The following is a 24,044-nucleotide window of genomic DNA, read 5'->3' as shown; positions in this document are numbered from 1 at the left end:
GTCCTTGGGGCAAACGGAAAAGGACACTAAAACAAAACGTGGACCCGGAACAAAACGTGGATCCACTCAAAGGAACAAAGGGCATCAGAAACATTCTTATTACTTAAGTATCTTTAAAAGATAATTCAGTGATTGAAACAAAAATAGTAACTATCTGTTGCGAGGTTTACAACATATGTATAAGCAAAACCCAGGACCACACAGCAGGAAGAGGAGCAGAGAAAACGTAATACGATTACCCGCGCTCCTGTCACCGTACATGAAATGGTAGAATGCCACTTGGGAGAGACTGGGATAAGATAGGAGCTCATAATAATCAACGTAAACAGTCTAACCAACCAATTAAAAGGTAGAGGTGGCTGTGTGGGTGGCTCAGTCAGCTGAGTGTCTGACTCTTGATTTCGGCTCAGGTCAGGATCTCACGGTTCCTAAGGTGGAGCCCCCGTGATGGGCTCTGTGCTAACAGCGCACAGCTTGCTTGGGGTTCTCTCTCCCTCTCTCCCTGAATCTCCCCTGCGATCACATGTGCTCTCTCTCAAAATAAATAAACATTTAATAATAATAATAATAATAATAATAATAATAGGCAGAGATGGTCAGATTGGACTCTAAAACTGAAGACCCAAATATATGCTGCTTACACAAATATCCACATTAAAAATAAAGACACAAATAGGTTAAAAGGACGGAAAAAGATACATCATGCCAACACTAGCATAAAGCAAGGTTGAGTGTCTACAATAATGGGATAGATTTCAGAGCAAAGAGTATTAACAGAGAAAAAGGTCATTTCATAATGATAAAGGGGTCAATTTATCAAAAGGATATACCAGTCCTATTTATTATATATCTAGTAGTAGAGTTTCAAAATGCGTGAATAGGAGCATGTGGGTGGCTTGGTCGGCTGGATGGCCAACTTCGGCTGAGGTCATGATCTCACAGTCTGTGGGTTCAAGCCCCACGTCGGGCTCTGCGCTGACAGCTTAGAGCCTGGAGCCTGCTTCACATTCTGTGTCTCCCTCTTTCTCTGCCCCTCTCCCACTTGCACTCTGTCTCTGTCTCTCAAAAAGTGAACAAACATTACAAAAAAATTTCAAAATGTGTGAATAAAAACTAACAGAATTTCAAGGAAAAATAAACAAATCCACAATTATACTAGATTTCAAAACCTTTCTCTCAATCATTGAAAGAAGTAAATAGAAAATCAGTAAGGATATAAAAGACTCGGCAGTATTATCAACGAATTCGATATAAGACTATATTCTGGGCCATAGAGAAGGTTGCAACAAACTTTAAAAGGACTAAAAAATCACAGAAAATGTATTCTCTGACCACATGGAACCAAATTACAAATAACAGAAACGTATTACATAACTCTACATAACAGAGCAAAGAAGAAATTAAAGGAGAAACTAGAAAGTATTCTGAACCAAAGGAAAATGAAAATGCAAGACATGCTATTTCTAGGAAGCCACTAGAGCAGTTTAGGGGAAAACTAGTAACACCAAGACATGTAGTAGGAAAGCCCTCAAATCAAGGACCCCAGTTTCCACCTTGAAAAAATAGAAAAGAACGGGGCACCTGGGTGGCTCAGTCGGTTTAGTGTCCAACTTCACCTCAGGTCATGATCTCACAGTTCGTGAGTTCAAGCCCCGTGTCGGGCTCTGCGCTGACAGCTCGGAACCTGGAACCTGCTTCAGATTCTCTGAAGCAGAGCCTTCTCTCTGCCACTCCCCGCCCCTTGCGAGTATGTGTGGGCGTGTGCGCACACGCGTGCTCTCTCTCTCTCTCTCTCTCAAAAATAAATAAAAACATTAAAAAAAAAACTAGAAAAGGAAAGCAAATGAAACCAAACTGAGCAGAAAAAGGCAATATTAGAGCAGAAACCCGTGAAACAGAAAACGAAACACCATGAAACCAAATGCTGATTCTTCTAGACAAAGTCCTTTACAAGCCTCCAGCCAGACTGTTGAATAGAAAAGACATAAATTACCAACATCAGGAAGGAGAGAGGTGAGAGCACTACAGATTCCATAGATTAAAAAGGATAACAAGGGGATGTCAGAAAAACTTTACACCAATAAATTATACAAAGATGAACTGGCCAAGTTCCTTGAAAACACAAATCACCAAAGTTCACTCAAAAAGAAAGAATAAATAGCCCCGTATCTACAAAAGTGACAGAATTTGTAGTTTAAAACATTCCCACAAAAGAATCTCCCACCCAGAAGACTTCAAAGCTTAATCTCACCAAGTATTTAAGGAAAACGTGATGCCATGTCTATCCACACTCTTCCAAAAAATTAAGGAGAACACTTCCCAAATCACATGATGAGGCCAGCGTTATCCTGACCCCAAACCCAACACATTATAGGAAAAGAAAACCACGGACTAATAGGCCGCATGAACACAGACGCAAAAATGCTGAACAAAACGCAGGAAACCAAATCCTAGAATGTATGTCAGACCCAGAGAGTAGGGATATCCAAAGAAGGCCGCTCATGACATCGACGCACTTGTCTTCGCAACAGAACCTTTAAAATGCTAGTTTCATGCTAAACAACTTAGTGTAAGGCTTTTTTTCATTATTTAAATGCACTAAGGCCTTAAATAGTCATGCCATGACAGACTGTTCACTGTGAAGACAGAGAGAAATGCTGTTTTAGTTGTTGTTATGTACCCTTAAAAATTTTTTTTAATGTTTATTTTTCAGAGAGAGACAGAGCGTGAGCCCGGGAGGGGCAGAGAAAGAGAGAGAGACAGACAGACACAGACACAGACACAGACACAGACACACACACACACACACAGAACCTGAAGCAGGCCCCAGGCTCTGAGCTGTCAGCACAGAGCCCGAAGCCAGGTTCGAACTCACAAACCGTGAGCACGACCTGAGCAGAAGTCGGACATTTGCAGAAGTCGGACATTTAACCCACTGAGCCACCCAGGCACCCCTATTATGCGCACTTTAAAACATGGTTTCAAACCAACCATAGAGGTTTGTTGTCATTAAGAGATTTCACCCTTCTTTAGCCAAGCTCAAGGATTCAAGAAGTGGGTGAGAAAAAAAGTAAGTATACAAATGCAAAATGAAGCAAAGCACGCTGACCTCCCAAGATCTCACCAAACTGGTTAAAACCTTCCCTGGCATTCTCACCTCTAACAGAACTCTTCCTCGAACTTGTTCAATAGCTGATTCTATAGGGCTTTTATTTATTTTTAACATTTATTTATTTTGAGAGAGAGCGAGCACGAGTGGGGGAGGGGGAGAGAGAGGGAGAGAGAGAATCCCAAGAAGCCTCTGCACTGTCAGCACAGAGTCCAACACCAACACTGGGCTTGATCCCAAGAATCGTGAGATCATGACCCCAGCTGAAATCAAGCAAGCGTTGGACGCTTAACCGACAGAGCCACCCAGGCACCCCATATCATTCTTAAATACTGGGCCAGATCCCTAGACTCACTAGCGATGATGATGTTTTTTTTATTCCTGATGGTTCCGACTGCAGAGAACCACAGAAAAAGAGCCCAGGCTGGTACGTGTGCTACCACCAGACGCCCTGGCAGTTGTCTGTGCAACACCTCTGAGTGAATCCTGGTAGCGAGGGATCTGAGACAGAAATGGTACAAGATGGCTCTTCCTGCACCATAATAGCAGGTCTGAATGTTCTTGGAGCCAAAGAGTGTCCGTGCTCCTTCTTCTGAACCTCAAACTGCCAGGTACAGAAGACTGGGCCAGAACGAAGCTTCCTCTCCCTAAGCAGCAAGCCTTCAGTAGAGGGGTGAAGGCTGGACCAAAAGAGAGTCTATTTCCAGTTCTGAACGGAAAGGAGACTCCTAGGTACACTGGCTCATGATTTTTGTTAAATTAAAACTCATTTTGGGTAGGATCTATCACATGGTCAAAATGATGGGAGGGGCCTGACAAGCGGAGGCAAAACCCGTGAACGTCCGTCCACCTGGCAAGTTCAAGAACACAGCTGGCAAACACCCCAATTTCAAACTGTCTATTCATCTTTATACTCCTTCCAAATGTGAAATTTAGCCAGTATGAAGTTAAATTCCATTCAATCTAACTAAAATCTCCAAAAGAGTTTTGAAGAAAAAGTATCACTGTTTATACTCAAAAGGTTTTTGTTTTGCTTCATTTTTCAACATTTGATTCTCCAGAGGTTCACAGAGAAGAAAAGACCCTTGGACCATCTCGAGTGTCTGTCTCCCAAGCAAGACTGACCCAAGTCATCCTAAAGACTGGGCTGCATTTGGTGGTAATTTATAAGGTCTCACAATAATATACTTATTTTAGAATATCTTTTTTCTTTTTTACTTCAAATTTTAAATGGTTTCCACCAAGGACTCAAAATATACATATAGCTACAATTAAATGAAGTTTCTACCACTTATGGCTTTAAATTTTTTTTTTTTTATTATTTTTTAGAAAGAGAGTACGAGTGGTGGGGGAGGGGCAGAAGGTGAGGGGAAGGGAGGGAGAGACAGAGAGAGAATGAATTCCCAAGCAGGCACAGCTGGGATCATGACCTGAACCAGAACAGAGTAGGACACTTGACTAACAGCCACCGGGCACCCCTCTTGTTCAGTTCTTGAAGGCAGCATGGAAAGGTGGAGAGCACACAGCCCAGCAGCCACCACTCGGAGCTTTCTGTAGTCACTCTCACCTCCGCTACTTACTAGCCGGTTTTGTGCCTGTAACTTCCTGGGGTCTGTTTCCTCACCTGTAAAACCGTAATACACACCTGCCCTCCCAGCAGCTCAGAACCTCACGACGCTGCTCAGTGAGCAAATGAGACCGACATCTATGTATTTTGTGGCCTTTGCATGTCCTACAGTGTCATACAAACGGCAGGTATTGTTACCAACCACCCCCTCGAGCTGTTACATTTACACCTACAGGCGCCTTCACTAATCAGATTCCATGAAGAATAGTATTTGTGGAAAATTTATTTCACTTTTAGGACAAAAAATACTCGATTTCCTTACTATCCTTAAGACAATAAAGCATGAGGGGTGCCTGGGTGGCTCAGTCCGTTAAGCGTCCGACTTCGGCTCAGGTCACGATCTCACAGTTCATGGGCTCGAGCCCCGCGTCGGGCTCTGTGCCGACAGCTCAGAGCCTGGAGCCTGTTTTGACAGCTCAGAGCCTGGAGCCTGCTTTGAATTCTGTGTCTCCCTCTCTGTCTGCTCCTTCCCCACTCGCACTCTCTCTCACTCTCTCTCAAAAATAAATAAACATTTTTAAAAAATTTTAAAAACAATAAACTATGAAATCTCCGTCACTTACAAGAAACTAGCTTCTAGTCACTTCGAAGCCTTCCCTCTTGTTAACCAGTAGCTTAGTTCTCTGCTACAAATTCAAAGAACTCAGAGTGGCAGAGCACAGAGGATGACCCCAGAAATACAACGGCTCCTTTGCGGTCCAGCTCTCTACGTGTTTTGAGGCACACACCGCAGGGCAGTCTCCGCAGAGAAGGCCCATCAGCCCCCAAAAGGACCGACCCACAGGAGCTCTGCTGCCCAGTGTAAAATTTCTAGCCCTTTTAGAGTCCGAAGTATTAAAAATGGCCCCGGTGGTGAATGAAAATCTTCCCCCAAAGACTGGGGCAACTCTGTGCAGGCTTGGGGCTTGGGGATCGATCAAAGCCTCTGGGCCCAGAAGTCAACGTGCTGGACTTGGGGGCAGGGAACCTCTTGCAAGTCCCTCTCACTCCAGTGACACCTCCAGGAGTCCCTGTGCCACCATGGGTCCTCAGGGCCCTGGGGCCTGTGATGTTTATGATTAGATCTGGGACCAGAGTAACAGACCGAATTTTAAAAATAAAAGCATTTAATTCTCTAACTATCTAGTCCATAGGTTTTCAGTCATATAATTAGTCCCAAATGATGTGTCCACTGAGAAAAAAGGAAAATGGACCTACTTAAGTGATTACATAAACACTTCTTCGATAATTAAGACATGGGAAGGCCACAAATTTCAAATGAGTAATTCCATAACGAGGGTTTTTTTGTGGTGGGACGAAGGGTCATTTTGAAGATTTTCTGCCAAAATCTCTCCCCTTACGCAACAATGCTCCATGAAATACAATGCTGTCCTTCTGTAGTCTTTTTATGATACCACACACATTCCTAGAAGTAATTCAAATTACAGCCCCATTAGTGTGCCTTGCGAGTCCTCCGGGGCACAGGAGCAGTGTTTCCTACAAGCTCTAAGAAACAGTCAGTCTATGGTTTAGTTTCTGTAGAGCTCAAGCAGAGCAGACAAGTGACCAGCTGAATTTAATTATCAAACTGTTTCCGGGGCAACTGGGTGGCTCAGTTGGTTAAGCATCCAACTTCCGCTCAGGTCACGCTCTCAGTTGGTTAGTGCGAGCCCCACATGGGGTTCTGTGCGGACAGCTCGGAGCCTGGAGCCTGCTTCAGATTCTGTGTCTCCCTCCCTCTGCCCCTCCCCTGCTTACGCTCTGGCTCTGTCTCTCTCTCTCTCTCAAAAATAAATAATAAACATTAAAAAACATCTTTTTAATAAAGTAAATAAAAAATAAAGAGTTTCCCTTCTTTTTTTGTAATAAAGTGCATATAGTTTTAGATTTGCCGAAAACACATAAAAATTATTTCAAAAGCACCATCTCTGGGGCGTCTCGGTGGCTCAGTGGGTTTAGCGTCCGACTTCGGCTTAGGTCATGACCTCAAGGTTTGTAGGTTCGAGCCCCGCATCGGGCTCTGTGGTGGTGACAGCTCAGAGCCTGGAGCCTGCTTCAGATTCTGTGTCTCCCTCTTCTCTCTCTCTCTCTCTCTCTCTCTCTCTCTCTCTGCCCCTCTCCCACTCCCACTCATGCTTGCTCGCTCTCAAAACTAAATATTTTTTAAAAAAAAATTTTAAAGCATCATCTCTGATATGGTACATACCTACCACGTGTGGAATGTTCTCGATTCGCCTGCATTGCAGCACAACTGATCATAAAGAGCACCAGCCAACAGTTCTGACTCATGCTTCCGGGGCAGTGGGAAGTACAGATCTTTTGGAGGGAAATCTGTTCAACCAAAAGACTCACTCTTTTTACTCTCCAAAACTTCTGCTTTTCTGCTCAAGTGGATCACACTTTCGAAAGCTACTTTCGTTACAAAAGTTTAAGTTCGTACGAAACATGAAAAGAGAGGGACACCCACACACAATTTCTCCATCAAAATATAACTCACTGTTAGTATTTTCATGTGGTTATCATCAGTGTTTTCTCCCTCTGTAAAGAACTTAAAATGTTTTATGATTTTAACATGTTAAATAATAATATAGACTTCTGTATTCTGCATTTTTCACCCAACATTACATCTTCTCGGTGCTGTTCTAGGGTCCAATATGGCAGCCACCAGTCAAATGTGGCTATTTATATTTTAATTTAAATCCAGCCATGCCAGGGGCACCTGGGTGGCTCAGTGGGTTAAGTGTCCACCTCTTGATTTCGGCTGAAGGTCATGATCTCATGGTCAGGAGACAGCACGCAGCACGCTGTGTCAGGCTCCACGCTGAGTGTGGAGCCTGCTTCAGATTTGCTCTCTCCCTCTCCCCTCTCCCCTACCTGTACATGCACGTGCATGCTCTCTCAAAAAAAAAAAAAAAAAAAAAAAAATCAGCCACACTAGCCACATTTCAAGAGCTCAAAAGCCACAGGTAGCTAGTAGCTAGTGGCTAGTGGCTACTGTGCATACATAGGACATTTCTATCACTGCAGAAGTTCTACTGAACAATACTGGCTTGATTCTCTCCAGCAAATGAATTATGTTGGACTAAACACAAAGTCATTGGCTCTTTTCAACAGAATCCACGTACTCTCCCTAGGTACTTGCGGACTGGACAAGACGGTCCTCCTCATACCCCGAAGACAGAATGCTAAGCACAGCCATTCCGAGACAGCACAATGTGCCAGAGGGACTGCTGAAGGAAAACGGAAAACTTCTGCCTTTGTGTTTGATAGGTCTCGAGTTTCACCAGGTCAAATGTCATTGCAAGTAGAAGGTCATCATGGAAAGTTGGATGACAACGTCAAACTGTATAAAGAACAGCAAGAACCGTGAAGCTGTCAAAGCAGAAAGAAAGCTGAGAACAACCAAGAAGGAGGCCAAGGTTCAAAATTCGGGAAGAAAGGTTATTGAGTCAAAATAGGATGGATTACACTGCAGCAACAAACAACCCCCAAATCACAGTAGCCTCACACAAGCTCTAGGTCCTGCTCCTGCCCCACGGGCCACCCAGACTGGCCGGGACGCTCGGCATGATCACGGCACAACTACTCTGGGGGACCTGAGATGACGGTACGGCCAACCCTGAACCCTGCTAGTCCCGGAGCCAGGGAAAAAGAACACCTGTGCCAAAGGATGTCCCAGCACTTTGGAAACTCCCTCCTGCAAGTGAGCCCTCCACCGCATCAGTCAGAGCGAGTCTCACGACCTCGCCCACGCGAGGTTGGGGGGGGGGGGGGGCGGGAGCATGCCCAGGGAGGAGGGGAACAGCAGTCGTGGGCGTCAACGGCCCTAAAGACTGCTTCCAGGGGCAAAATGTGGGCCTCTTGATAGGCAAGAGCTCTAAAGTCTGTTGAAGCCAGCCTTCTGGTAAGGTGAGGTGGCCTCCTGGAGGCAGATGAACTAAAACACTGCAAAAGAAAAAGTAACCCCCACAAAAGGGACTAACGTGCTCAGGGAGGTTTCAGAAGACAAGTCCGCTGGTGAAACAGCAACGCCTACATGGCAATGGGGCCAATTCCTGCCCCCTCCCCTCTCAGAAGCTGTCCCTAATTACTTAAGGCCACACTGCTCTCTTGCCGGTGACACTCGGGGCACTCACTGTCCTCCCCGCTCTCTGGCTTTCAAAGATGAGCAGCCATGCTCTTCTCCAACTGCTTCCAGCATGTGATTCCTTCACGAGCAAGGCTGAAGGTTCTTCAAGACCAAACCCGCGACACGGTCCACATGCTAACTGGCAGAATGCTTAGGCCTTGGCAGGTGGGCAAAACTGTACCAAACCGAACAACTTCCAAATCCAAACGGGTGAAGGAATTCTGAAAGACAGCCTTGGGAAATCAAACATTCGTACCACTAGCCTGTGGGGGGAGACACGGAGCTCCAGTCAAGTTCTCGGCCCCAGGGCGGAAACGCCTCTAACCCAGGAGCCCCACGGAGCGCTCTCCCACCACCCACACTTGTCCTGGAGGCTTCTTGTGTATCTGGTGCTGCGCGTGCTGTCAGTGATACAAAATCAACGCCTTCCCCGTTTCCTCCCTCCGTACTTACCACCCTCACCCTAGGTCGGTTGGCTCTGGTCTTCACCCTTGGGTTATCAGCCTGTACTTCTTCCCAGGGAAACACCCTGCCTCCCGCTTTCCCTCTGATCCAGTCCGGCACTTTACAATTTATGCCTTCATGCTAACTACATATTTTTAACTAGTCTTCCTCACTACGCACTTCACGGCAAATCTGACAAAGTGCTCAGTATTCAAGGGTCTAAATTACCCAAAACTGTCTTTGCCTAGTTCTTAATTCCTAATTCCTCAAACTGGGTGTCAAATACAATTTTCACATACACACACAAAAGCCTTTAAGGGGAAAGGATATAAAAAACATAAATAGAAGAAAACAGAACAAAGAAAGTAGATGTTTGAACTACCAAGACTCTGACTTTCAGATTCTATTCTACTACTTTTCACCACGATCCTGAACACCCGCCTGGCAGATCAGAGCGCGCACACATGTATAACGAGGCAGTCATACGCACACACATAATCCTTGCCTGTTACTTTCTGGTCTCGGCGCATCGATTTGGAACACAAGATACTGCTCATTTTCTTTAGCAGGTAGATGCCTCCAGAGCGAATCTACGGCCAGAGAAGGAAACGCATAGAAAATCTACAGTCTCAACTGGAACTCTGACAAGTGAAGAAACGACAGGCTGAAAGCTGATCACACAAAACCGTTTAGCTTCTGTACCCAAATCTATCGTCGATACCATGAGACCTGAGCCTCTTCCCCATCTACAAACGTGTCAAGTGCCAAGAAATAAAGTAGCTTTCTTTTTAAGATAACATAATCCATAAAACTAGCATGGGACCTGAGTGCTTCCTACGCAAAGAAGAACTGCATAAAGATTAAATTCCATTTTTACCAGCCAGGTTATCAGAAATGAACTCATTAATGTATATTCTCTCCACTGACAATTAAAATGAATTCTTTTCATGAATACAGGATTGTTCTTACAGACAAGACTTATTTGACACAAACAGGAACTAGCAAATGTCTTACTAAATTGCAGACAAGGAACAGACCTGGTTGATCTCTGATGTAGGAAACAAAGGCAAAAGGAAAAAAAATAAATTTCCTTACAGCTTTACAGCCCATTGACAAAGAGTGGCCTTCCTTGAGGAGCTCAAATACCTCAATGGTGACAACACTTTGCCAAGGGCAAAAGGCAATCTTAGCTTAACATTCTCCCAACCTCCAGGATCCTGTAAGTCTGCTTTAATATATAAAAGTTCCTCTGGAAACTTCCTTTATCTCCACCGCCCCCTCCCCCCCTCAAAAAAAATGTTAGCAATCATCCTCCAAGCCTATGGCCCACTGATACACATCTGAAGGGTCTCATGACTAAGGTTTTTCTGGAAAGTAATAAATATTTCTTAACAGCAGCTAGCCCCCTCAAGGTCCTGGAGACCTTGCTTCCAAATTCCTTAGAGACTTATGTTGTTCCCCCTACCTCTACCCCTACCCCACCCCCACTCCCACCCAACTTAAAACTATATAATCAGTCATCCATCACAACCCCAGCGCAGCTCTTTCTGCCCATAGGTCCTGTCCCCGTACTTTAATAAAACCACCCATTTGCAAGGAGGACGTCTCAAGAATTCTTTCTTGGCTGTCGGCTCTGAACCCCAACATTTCCACATCAATCTCCCTGTTGAAAAGATAAGAAAAGGATGGGGTGGCTCAGTGGGTTAAGCGTTCAACTTTGGCTCTGCTCATGATCTCATGTGGGTTCGAGCCCCGCGTCGGGCTCTGTGCTGACAGCTCAGAGTCTGGAGCCTGCTTCGCATTCTGTGTCTCCCTCTCTCTCTGCTCTTCCCACACTTGCTCTCTCTTTCAAAAATAAACATTATGGGGCGCCTGGGTGGCTCAGTCGGTTAAGCTCCAACTTCAGCTCAGGTCATGATCTCACGATCTGTGGGTTTGACCCCCACATTGGGCTCTGTGCTGACAAGCTCGGAGCCTGGAGCCTGTTTCAGATTCTGTGTCTCCCTCTTTCTCTGACCCTCCCCTGTTCATGCTCTCTCTCTGTCTCAAAAATAAATAAACGTTAAAAAAATAAAATAAAAATTAAAAAAATAAACATTAAAAAATAATTTTTTTTTTTTTAAATAAAAAAGGAGACAAACTAGATAATGAGAACAGGTGAAAGCACTCGTTCTACAGAGAATCAGAAGTACCGGACAGACTTCCACTAAAGCAAAAACAAATGGGAACGAGATCACGTGTGTAATGAGACTAAATTAAAGAGAAGAGTTTTCAGTGCAACCTGGATAAATTCTCCCCTGCTGGTGTGCCATTGTCAAATGCTGACAGAACTCAAAGTCTAGATCAGCCTCTGAGTTCTGAGTTTTAACTGGCCTAACCAGAGGGAGATAAACTGCTTACGCAAAGTAACATTGTTTTCTTTCTAACTTTTACTCCGGGGCAGTTATCTGATGATTCATACTCAAATGCTAACATTTCTGGCTTGAAAAGCTGGCCTGATCTTCCCCGACTGAAATCTCTTTGCAGGTTATCACATTACAATAACCAGTGAGGGGTTTATAATTCATCTGGATCTATCAGACATCAGAATTCGTTAGCAGCGCTACAAAATGGCAGTTTTTATGCCTTCAAAAAAGTCCATGTTGAAGACTTACAGAAATGCCATTTTTCCCTAGAAGGGGAAAACTTCACATCAGGCAGCTGACACAATGAAAAGCCAAGCAGAAAGCCACGTGGGTCAGGGGAGGCGGCAAACGTGTGCGCAGACACCTGAAAGGCAGTCCTCCTGCGAAGGACAGAGCAGCTACCAGACAAAATCCAAACATCAAAACAAAGCTCATTATTAGGAAATCCTAAAAGCTTTCGGAAAAATTGCTGGAAAGCAATGAAACTAATTTTCAGAAATGCAAAACCTCCCATAAGGAGAAACTAACCTGACCTCCCTCTAGGAAATCAAAAATTTCAAAAACACCAAGCAGGTTTATTTAGAAACAAACAAACAAAAAAAATGTGAACAAGCAGAGTTTTAGAATTTTTAAAATGCAAAAGGCTCTAACATGATGAAAACCACTTAGTCAAAGATAAAACATTTTACCACATAAAATACTACACATCATGGCATATTAAAGTGTATGTCAAAGTGACACGTTTGCGTGTCAAATGTCTGTGCATAAAATAGCTACAGCTTTCAACTACTGGCCTCAAAATTACAAAGTGATCTGTCTTCTGAGTTTCGATAGGTGGGAAATTCTGCAGCTGACTGGTAAGACAGTGGGTCAATTTTTTTTAATTACTTTAGAAAGCTGTAAGTAATACATATTACAGTTCTCCAAAATGAAATTAGGTAATGGGCAATACTGTGGTAAGAGTTTGGTATCTGTCAGTAAGAGATACCCAATTCAGTATAAAAATTTTGTGTGGATTATCTGATTCATATCCTACTAGGTTAGAAATTTTGAAGGATCAGAATAAAATTCTCCATTTGATTTTGCAAAAAGATACACATCTGAGAACTCAGAATAGGTTCGAAGCACATGTATTTTTCACCCATTGAATCACATGCTTCAAAGATTACATCAAGTCTGTAGCTGTGACTCGTAGGATAACTTACAGCCCCTAGGAAGCTATTGAAATGAACAGTATCATCATTTAAAGTATAACCCGCTACTGTTTCCCCAAAGCGTGTATTCTGGGTGACATAAAATTTTATTATTTTTGCTGTGGAAATTCTTCCTTTTGCAGAAACTAGGGAAGCTCCAGGGCTGAAACAAAAGTAGGCTTGTTTATTTTAGGACATCTTAGAACTTTTAATATGGTAATGTGCATCTGGAACCTCCAGAAAGGAGACACAGTAGATAGCATTTTCCATACTTATTTAATTATAGACCTCTTTTGTGTTCCTCAGAACACACTTTGGGAAATATGACCTTCTAAGCAGAAAGAATTAACATATTCCCTAACGGCCAAGTCATAAGTTAGACACAGATCATCTTAGGGTCCTTATATCCTAAATTTCCTAGAGTTGACAAGTTAAACTGAAGATACCATTTAGGAATAAGATCATTAAGTATTCCTTTCTCCTTTACTTTCCTTTAAATAATCTGCAAAAAGTATAGTTCTACATAGTAAATCAATCAGTACTCCTTTTTACATGGTATCCGAAGCTTACAGATTTCCCCCCTTTCCCCTGGGCACGCCTCGATCCTCATCTGGGATTACATATACTGAGGGAGGGTGGAAGCCTGCATCAATGCATACCAATTATCCGCCAACGCCTATTACAGGCACAGCAGCAAAGCCGGCACCTGAGTGTCAAGGAGGTGTTGACAGCCATCGAAAGGATCCTGGGTTTATTTCCATTGACAAAACCACCAAGCTGCTCGTTAGTGGATCAAATACGTATCTGACAACAGGACGCTAATGGCAGGGCCACCACCAGGAGTGAACTCAACTGGCCAGTGGCTCTCCAACACAGGAAGGCAGAGTGTGGTGCTCAGAGGGCATCCTCCAGGGCCCCCCGGTGGAGGGTCAAGACAACGGAGATGTACCCGTACTTAAACATCTGCTGGGGTCAAGCACAGCTGCTAAGAAATTTAGAAACGCTACCAATCTGGGGGCACCTGGGTGGCTCAGTCGGTCAAGGGCGTGACTCTTGATTTCGGCTCAGGTCCCGATCTCATGGTTCTTGAGATGGAGCCCCGCATCGGGCTCCGCGTTGAGAGCGTGGCGCCTGCTTGGGATTCTTTCTCTCCCTCTCTCTGCCCCTGCTCCTCCCCTTCCCCTGCTCACGTTCTCACTCTTTCTCTCTCTCAAAATAAATAAATTAACTTAAAAAAAGAAAAGAAAAGCTACTGATTTTAAGTGTACCTTGAGGCATCCCTGAATCTGGGAAACATGCTGAGAAGCCCCACTACTCTTAGAGGCCAAGTACAGTGGCATTAATATGACTGTTGATCTATAGAATTCTCCCTACATCAATGACATCTGTCAAGACCCAAAACATAAATAATTTAAAGACCAGGCAATATTAACAATGCAATATTCTCAAAAATATACTTAATATACCCAGCGACCCGCACAGGTCCCAACCTGCCTGTGGTCCGGGGTTGCTATCCACCTCAAGCAGCAAAGTAGAGAAGACAGCACCTATGACCACAAAGTCCAGACTTGAGGGTTACCTCCAGGACTCATCGTTGTTCACCCAGCCCGTGCTTCAGGACAGTCACAGAAGTGGATTCCTTAACAATAAAATAATAATACAGTTTCAAAAAGTAAAATAAAATACCCAGCAAAGTAGGACACAAAGGTGACAGACAGAGGTTGGATTGGAATTTACACTAATTAAAACCCTTCTCAAAAAACAGACTGAAATGATGATCTGTAGAGCTCTATATGGGTCAAAACTCTTCAAAATTTCACTGATATACTCAAGTCATTAATATTATTACAAAGGGAAATGTAAATACAAAAAGTAGCAGAAATACACCCTCACATATACCCCAGGAACATACGCTCACAGCTGAGAAAAGCATATACACAAAACCAGTCAAGTATCCAAACACTGAACATAAAAGTCAACTTTCAAATGACTCCCGTTAAACATGAAGTTGGTTAGGGCGGGCTGGCTCATTCAGTTGAGCGTCCGACTTCGGCTCAGGTCATGATCTCGCGGTTTCTGAGTCAAGCCCCACAGCACAGAGCCCGCTTTGGATCCTCTGTCCCCCTCTCTCTCTGCCCCTCCCCTGCTTGCAATCTCTCAAAAGAATAAATAAACATTTAAAAATAAATATGAAGTTGGTAATGCTTTTCTTACAGATTCTGGTCAAGTTCTCGCTCGTGAAGTATTTCATTTGGGGGTTAGCAGTAAGTATTCCAGTCAAGTGAATATGAAATTAGACAACTCTGGAAAAAAGGGATTGTAATCTCTAGAAATGTGTAATAAATTAGAGAAATCTTCTCCAGATGCATCTTCCAGGTGTTATCTAACCAAGGAACCGGAGCTACTGGAGTGATTTTGGCCCTGAGGTGTGTTGGAGATCCTGGAACATTCCTGTTTCAACCCCTCACGGACAAGGTCAAAGGTCTGTGTAATTTATGCAGAAGTCACTACCGACAAATCAATCCTCCTACCCTGACCTCTCAGCCTCAGATTCCAACCCTCCACAGGACATCTGTTTGAACGTGAGCTGGCTGGCCTCATCCTGTAGGAGAACTGCACACGTATGCACTCATGTTCAACTGCCATCTTTTCTTCGATGTTGCCATTCCTTCCCGAAATAATCTCACACCAATGAATTTCAATCTTCCGTGCTCTCTCTCCATCACCAACCTCCTACACCTCCTCGCTGCGTACTTGAGTTACCACTGTGTAACCTATCGTGTTACAGCAAAACCCCCTTTGTGCCCTTATGTCTTTGGGGGAGACAAAGACGAAGCATTCGGGCTGGATTCAAACCACAACAGAGTCGACACCACCCGGGCCTCCCACAAGGCTAACTAGCGCCCCAACGTGAAGGTGCTGGGAAAGAGGCAGGGGGCCTAAAACTCAAAGGAAGGGCTGACTAAAATAGAAGGACCCACCCCCCACCCAAGGGTGTGAGATCTTTACTACGAGAGCAATGGAGAACAGGACTTAAGAGGGGAGAGAGTCGCTGTGGCGGCGGACTTTATAGGTCAGATCTTACTCAGACCCGCTGAATCAGAATTTGCATTTTACCCAGTTCCCCAGGGGACAAATGCACGTTTTTTCTTAAGTAACCTCTAGGCCCAATGTGGGGCTTGAACTCATGACCCGGAGATCAAGAGCTGCATGTTCTACAGACTGAGCCAGTCAGCCGCCCCCAAATGTACTTCACAGTTTGAGAACACCTGCCCTTAGACACCCTTCCCTACCTCAAGGTCAGAAAGACGCCCGTCTGTATTTTCTTCTAAAAGTACTCCAGGTTTTCTTCTCATGTTGTGGCAACTGAATTACTGCTCCCAACCAGCCCTTCCCTTCCACGTCCCGTTACACAGCAAGGCCCTACCGTCGCCGTGGGAAGGACTGGCAGTGCCTCCCCGGACGTGGCCGAGTACACGCCCTGCGCTGCTTCCCCGTGACCCCGGTGTGACACACACCACGTCCAGGCGGCTTCAAACGTGATGGTGTGATTAGGCTCGGCCTCTTCCGGTATCACAGGAAGAACGTGTCCCAAACGCGACAGCCTCAGCCCGGGTCTCAGAATGACAAGACCGTGGCGACCGACTCGCAGCCGCCAACGTGTGACGTGAGCCAGGGAGGACCGTCTGGTGCTTCAGCCACTGAGAACTCGGGGGTTCTGTCACCACAGTACAGCCTTGTAAAACCTAATGAAACGTTCAAGTCCTTGCTCCATCTCCCAGGTACCCACACCTAGAACCAGGGAGGCAGGCACCCGACTGCACGTTTTTCTGTACGGAAAGGGCAGCGTCTCTGCAGGATCAGCCCTCCACCCCGTGGGTGCTGGCACTTCTTCCCGCAGCAAAGTCCCCCAGAACCGCACGTCTGCCTGGGGCCCTCTGCTGTGCTGCACACACTCCTCCCCAGGCGACACCACGCGCTCTTAACTGCTAGACTCTCGCGTGAGGTACCGGGAGTCTTCCTCACGAGGGTCCTCCCTATGCATGGCCCTTGGCTCTGTCTTACAATTTTAGGATCGGCCACCACCTTCGGTGAGAAACCCTGCCGGGGTTTTCACTGGAAACGCACTGAACATACAGATCAACTTGAAAACAGACCCGCAGCGTTTACACTACCGAGGTTCCTTCCTAGTTATGAACGAGGACCATCTCTCCATTCCTTGAGGTGTCCTCCCAGATCTCTCAAGTGAGTCTTCAGGTTCCACACACAGATTTATTCCTAGAGCCTAGGCCACAGGCTCTCCTAGGTTCTGTACGAAGGAGAAGTTTTGTGTTTCTAGCGGTGCAGTCCTTAGGCAGGTCAATGCCGCTCTCTGGCTGTGGGGCCGCCCTCACCTGGGCGGGGCAGGGAAGAGAAGTGTCCTCGGCCCGGAACCTGATGATACAGGAAGTGTTTCCACACTTCCTCATTAAAACCAATGTTCTCTGTAGGTTTTCTGCAGACACCCTTTACTGGTTAAGGACATTTCCGTCCACTGGCAGTCTGCGAGGGTGGCTCTCGCTCCGTCACCTAGGTCTGCAATCAGTGAAGAAAGGGACTTCCTTCCTTACGACATACACGTGGTTTTCTCCCAGCGACAGCAGAAGCAGCTTGCTTACGGGCTCTTTACCACCCGAGCGTTCGACACGCTCGTTCTTTGCATCCCAACGACCCATGAGGTAGACACCGTCACTATTCCCTTTGAACAGATGACAAAACGGGAACTTAGAACAGAAACTTAGTTTCCCCAAACATCAAGAAAGAGGAAGAGTCGGGATCCGGAAGCAAGCGAAGCTAACTCCAGAGCCAGGCTCCTGGTCACGACACACCCTCTGGTGACAACTCACAACCACCCAAAGGGCGCTTCTGGCCCCAACGGGGAGGCCCGCGGCAGCAATGGTCTGCGTCCAACTCTGGCTTTCCAGCAGTTACGCTCTGCTCTGACCAGTCCAGTTGGACCACAGATGCCTTCAGACGTCCTGCAAATCATCAAAGCAGGACAAATCCAAACAGGGGGAAAAAGGAAGGTAGGATTAAGTGAATCAAGAATTTTAAATTCACATGAAATAGGTTCCAAAATTTTGAGAATGAGCTACCGTTCTAAGTACCTTTACGCCACTGGTAATTTTTCGAAAATATGTATAGCTAAAGAAAACCCAGAAGTCTCAACCACACCAAGAAAATCGCAGGTTAGCATAGACACCACGTGAAATCACATTAAGTTTAAGGAAATCGGTATGTTTCATCGGGGGTGGGGGAAGCTCACTGCACACACTAACTGCTTATGCACCTGCCACACACACGTCATACGTGTAGTGGGCGGGAGCAGGGATGGTGGCTGAGGGGAGTCACAGAGAATGGGGAACAGGCTTACCCTACGTTTCTTCAGAAAGACAACCGACAAGTGACATCAAATCAATCAAGTTTTCTAAGAAAACGACCGTCCAGCTGTGGCAGACACGGACGTCCCACCCAGACACCCCCAGTGAAGCATGAGCTGCAGGCCACCGCACACCCCCAGTGCTGTGTGCGGGCGCCTCTTGACGGACCGCCTCAGCCGCAGGGCGCTGCCCCTTGCCCGAGAGTGGTCTGCATCCGACAACTGATGAGACTGTGCAGGTCTGGTCATTTGGTTCGTTCTGGGGCAACTCTCAAGGGCTATTCTAGCTGCCAGCCTCCCCACAGGGTTGGCCAAGGCTGGGCCGGGCCTACAAGGCAGCCCAGTGTCTCCTTCCTTTCTACAGGCACGGACCCCGCGGGTTCTTCTTAATCAACATCGCACACTGAACCGCCTACAGCTGCTTTGCAGAGAACCCACTTCCCAAAGAACCGACTCCTCCATCAGATTCAAGTGACCCTTAACTGTATTCGAGTATCAGAAACCACCACCATTTGGTGCGTATGCAAGACACGGTGGGCGTGACAAGGCATCTGGGGGGCAGTGGTGGCACGTTCTCTAGTAACTTTAAAGCTAAGAGAATGTGATTTCAGCACGTGCACAAAGTAATCATCCTCAACGTCCCACGTCATCGTTTGCTCTGCAGATCAACCAGAATCCACACTTCTATGTTCCGTGTTTAGGAACATGGATACACTCACCAAAGTCCTAGGTACCACAGTCCCTTCAATTAGTAACTCCTTTCCACTCTCCTACGACCACCGTTCAATCTACCTCTGTCCGGCCCCTAACCCCGTAACCGTGTCCTTACAGGATGAGGGAAATGTGGACAGAGACCCACGGAGAAGGCCACACGCACAGAGAGGCAGAAACCGCAGCGAGGGGCAGACAAGCCCAGGAACCAGGAGCTAAGAGAGAGGCACAGAACAGGTCCTTCCTGAGAACCTCCAGAAGGAAGCAACCCTCCCGACACCATCTTTTCAGGCTGGCAGCTTCTACAGCTCAGCAGGCAGAGAGGAAGGATCACTCTGTTGTTGCAAGTGCCCAGTAGCCCCGGGGAAGTCCTGCGGCACTTCCTACCTTACGCGGGATTGGAAGGGCATTTCTGCTGCTGCAAATTCCACCTCCTGAAAAGCACACGGCATGGGACAGAGAGGAGAAAGGACCCGGCAGGCATCAGAGTCAGGAGCACGCCGACTTTGCGCTCAGAGACATCCTCTAACCTGGTGCTGTTCAAACGTTTCTCAAAGAAGCAAAACCCAGCACTGCGCCTGAAAGCGGTTCCAGGGGGCACAGGCGAGGAGCAGGGGAGCTGCCCCAACTGCGTCTCCCCACCCCGCCTCCAGAATTCTCTTACTCATTTGTTCATTCAAAAAACATGGGAGCTCCTGCTCTGTGCCAGACATGCTTTCACAGCAGGAAAAAACACCAAGCGAGACCAAACCTCTGCGTTTTCCAGAGGAAGACGCCTAAACGTATTCAGGGTCCCACGGCGGGTCCACAGCAGAGCCGCACTGCACGTGCAGCGGGGAAGCTGGTGCTGCTTCCGTCCCACCGCTGCTCCTCCTCCGTCCTGCAGGCTTGCTGTCATACAACTTTGAAGGATCAAAGCAAAGCCTTCCTACTTTGCGTTCAGCGTATCCTTCTTAATCAAAGCTTTCGGTTTGGCCACTGCTGTTCACCATTCCCAAAGACCTAGAGACGTTCTGAGAAGCTGACAGACCTGAACCCTGGGCCGGAAGGAAAGTGCGACCAGCGCTCACCCCACTTTAGCCAATGGCAGACTGCAGGGTGCCACCCGATCCTTCCCCAGGTCCTCTGCTGCCCGCCCCGGCAAGGCCCAAGAGGGTCCACTCGGGGCAGTTTCAGTCTCCAGGGCACTGCTAGGGGAAAAACAGTTATAAACGCTGCTCTGAAACGTGCACTTATGTTTTGGGAAATGGGAGAACGAACTGCAGGGGGAAAGTGTAACGTGTAAGCGAAGAAATCTTTGCCTGGTATCAGGCAATCCAGGCACACAAACACAGCCAGCGACGCAGTAAGCAGCAGCCCGTGAGCCGCGCCGGCCAGGTCCTCACACCGACCTGGATCCTCTCAGCATGAATCTGCACTTGCCACTCATGTCCATTTGCCTACTGGTACTGTCAGGACAGAGCAGGGCTGCAGGTGTGTGGTGACCGTGGGGGTGCCCCGCTCAGATGGCCTTGCAGGAGAACCCGCTGCCGGGGGCCGAGCCGACCCACAGCCTCCTGCTGCTGCTGCTGCCGCACATTCAGAGTCACCGCAGCGACAACGGGCCCACTCCCAGCACTGCTGACCAGGAAGGGGTACTAGGTGACCCAGGCCACCCAGCCTGCGGCAGCCCCCCCAGTAGCCTGACCAAGGCTCTCTCAGAACCGCCCTGGCCTGAGGCGGCCCCCACCCAGTCCCTCCTCCCCTCGCTGCCTTGCACAGGGTCTCACCTGCACAGAGGTCAGAAGGCTGTCCCTCCACACTCCTGCTGCGTCTCTGCCCTAACGGAGGCGCAGAGCCTGACTGGGATTCTCTGCCTCCCCCACTCGCGCTCGCACGCATGTGCACGCTCTCCCCCCGGAACAGTAAATAATAAACATTAAAAAAAAAAAAAAGAATTTTGGGCCCTGGTTCCACCATATATTATTTGTAACCTTAGAGAAGCCCTCCCGGCCACAGCTGCACCGTGTGCAGAACGGACAGGATACCACCCGTCCAGGGTCGGAGGACGACACAGGAGTCCGTTCCCTGCGGTCCCTCACACCAGGCATGCGGCACAGGAGCTGCTGAGCAGGCGAGGGCTCACCCACCTCCCCACCCACTCTCCCTAACCATTTCTAGGACTCCTTTCCCTTCCACCAAGAAATCTGACTACTTTGTAACCAAATAAAGCTCCCAAATAATCCCATATACCCACTAGTGATACCTTGTTCAACTGAGCCTAACTGATGATGAAACTTTATTTTCATTCCTGACTTGCCTGTGGTGGGCTTATGGTTTATTTTACTAGATTTTAGAAAACAAAATATCATCAGAGATAGAGATCTTAACACTCTTGAAACTTAAGCTGTTTCCCTAAAGCTTTAAGCATGCTTTTTAGAAAAAAACAACCCAATGCAAAAATCTAAAACTGGAGTTCAGTACCACCTTCCTACTGCTGGTTTTGCAGCTCCTTTAAAGTTTAAGTTTGTAGCGCTCTAGGTTATGAGGTTTCTTATTTTTTTTCTTTTATTTTTGAAAGAGAGCTCAAGTTGGAGACACAGAATCCGAAGCAGGTTCCAGGCTCTGAGCTGTCAACACAGCACCCGACCTGGGACGCAAACTCACAAACTGTGAGATCATGACCTCAGCTGAATTAGGAACCTTAACTGACTGAGCCACCCAGGCGCTCCTCTTTCAAAAAATTTTTTAATGTTTGTTTATTTACTTTTTTAAATTTTTTTTAATCTTTATTTATTTTTGATAAAGAGACCGAGTGCGAGCGGGGGAGGAACAGAGAGACAGGGAGACACAGAATCCGAAACAGGCTCCAGGCTCCAAGCTATCAGCGCAGAGCCTGACGCGGGGCTCGAACTCACTAACTGTGAGATCGTGACCTGAGCTGAAGACAGCTGCTTAACCGACTGAGCCACCCAGGCGCCCAGTTTATTTACTTTTGGGAGAGCGAGCGAGAACGTGCACAAGTGGGGGAGGGACAGAGAGAGAGAGGGAGACACAGAATCCGAAGCAGGCTCCAGGCTCTGAGCTGTCAGCACAGAGCCCGACGTGGGGCTCGAACTCACGGACCGAGAGATCAAGACCTGAGCCGAAGTCAGACGCTTAACCTACTAAGCCACCCAGGCTCCCCCAGATTATGAGGTTTTTTCAAGAAAATACACACTGACTTTGCACACTTAATTATTAGCAGTTTTAAAAAACACTCAAGAATGACGTACATGCACTTACATATGCAGTCCAAAAAGCTTCCAAGCAGATAAACTAAATTGTTGATGGTGGTTACTCACAGGGAGCAGCATTAGGTGGTGTAAGGACGAGGGATACTTCCCTTTAAACGCTTCTTTTAAAAAGTCTTTACAGGGGGCACCTGGGTGGCTTAGTCAGTTAAGCACCCAACTCTTGATTTCAGCCCAAGTCATGATCTCACAGTTCGGGAGTGAGAGCCCCGCATCTGCTTCAGATTCATTCATTCTCTTTCTTTCTCTGTCTCAATAAATTAACTTAAAAAAAAAATCTTAAGAAAAAAGTCTTTACTGGACAGGCTACATAACTGGTAGGGTCCAGTGCAAAGTGAAAATGTAGGCCCTTTGGTCAAAATTATTAAGAATACCAAGACTGTGCCAGCAGAGCACTAAACCAAGTGAGGACTGTGTGTACAGGTTGCTGACTCATGAAGCTGATCCTGAAGCTTTATAGTTTCCTTTTTTAATTCACACTCAAGTTAGGCAGCATATAGTGCAATAACGTTATCAGGGGTAGAATCCAGCGATTCATCCCCTGTGTGTCACACCCAGTGCTCGTCCCAACAAGTGTCTTCCTAAATGCCCCTTACCCGCTAGGCCCATCCCCCCACCCGCAACCCCTCAGCAACGCTGTTTGTTCTCTGTATTTAAGAGTCTCTTCTGTTTTGTCCCCCTCCCTGTTTTTATATTACTTTTGCTTCCCTTCCCTTATGTTCATCTGTTTTGTATCTTAAATTCCTCAGATGAGTGAAGTCGTACGTATTTACCTTTCTCTGACTAATTTCTGTATAATTTTTAACCAAATACTCAATGTGCAATACAAAGAATTTGTCTTCCTTAGTAGTACAAAATTAGATCACAGGGCTACCCATGATATAAGAAGAAAATATCCAGGCTGATGTCTGAAGTTATTAAAATATACCCACCAAAAAAATTTTAACATGATCAATGATAATTCAGAGAAGTTAGAAACTTTCTGGTCTTTTTTTTTTTTTTTAGGCTGCGTTACAGTAAGAAGGTTATTCACAAAAGTTCACCAAGACACGTGTTAGGAATGTTCACAGCAGCACTGTATGGAAGCCCATCCCATCAAAGAGTTAAATTCTGGCACATTCATACAGTGGACTATTAGGCACATTAAAAAACAAAACAAAACAAAACACAAAACACAGTGAAGTAGGTCTGTACACAGAGATCTGTATGTGCTGATATGGAAAGCGCTCCAAGATGCACTCCAAGATACAAAGTTCAGAGTTTGCTTAAATACAGAACACTCTACAGGGACTCTTTTTTAGAAGTACTGGAATGCAAAAAGAAAAAAGAAAAAAAAGCATATTTTTTTCCTGTGACATTCAAGAAACTTAATCAGTGGTTCTTTAAGTACAGGATGAATACAGGAGGGGAAGGAGAGCCAAAGAGGAGACTTACTTTTCATCTTATAACTTGATGCTTTTTTAGATTTCTTAATGTACTTTTTTTTTTTAAGTTTTATTTATTTTTGAGAGACAGACTGAGAACACAAGCGATGGAAGGTGAGAGAGAAAGAGAGACAGACACAGAAGCCAAAGCAGGCTCCAGGCTCTGAGCTGTCAGCACAGACCCCGCATCCGTTCAAATTCATGAACCAAGAGATCATGACCTGAGCTGAAGTCAGAGGCTTAACAGACTGAGCTACCCAGGCGCCCCACTTAACGTGTACTTGGAAAAATCTAAACAAGTTTTACAACAGTTACTAATATTTGGAACAATG

The 24,044-nt window shown here is 46.2% G+C and overlaps 1 protein-coding gene across 10 annotated transcripts in view; it reads right to left on the bottom strand.

Moving 5' to 3' along the window:
• Positions 1-24,044, bottom strand: part of KIAA0232 (KIAA0232 ortholog) — a 98,888-nt gene that overhangs the window by 68,318 nt on the left and 6,526 nt on the right. The window contains exon 1 of one of the 10 annotated variants that reach the window (XM_086705505.1): positions 6,922-7,389. The exons of the other annotated variants lie outside the window; for them this stretch is intronic. The gene's annotated coding sequence lies outside the window, so the exon portion shown is untranslated. Of the gene's footprint in view, positions 1-6,921; positions 7,390-24,044 lie in introns of those variants that run through there. 10 annotated transcript variants of the gene reach the window in all.

This window comes from Puma concolor, chromosome B1 (assembly GCF_028749965.1).
Source record: "Puma concolor isolate L17-30 chromosome B1, mPumCon1.1.hap2, whole genome shotgun sequence".
Lineage (NCBI taxonomy): Eukaryota > Metazoa > Chordata > Mammalia > Carnivora > Felidae > Puma > Puma concolor.
The sequence above is the reverse complement of the archived record's forward strand: the minus strand, read 5'-3'. Positions and strand labels throughout refer to the sequence as shown.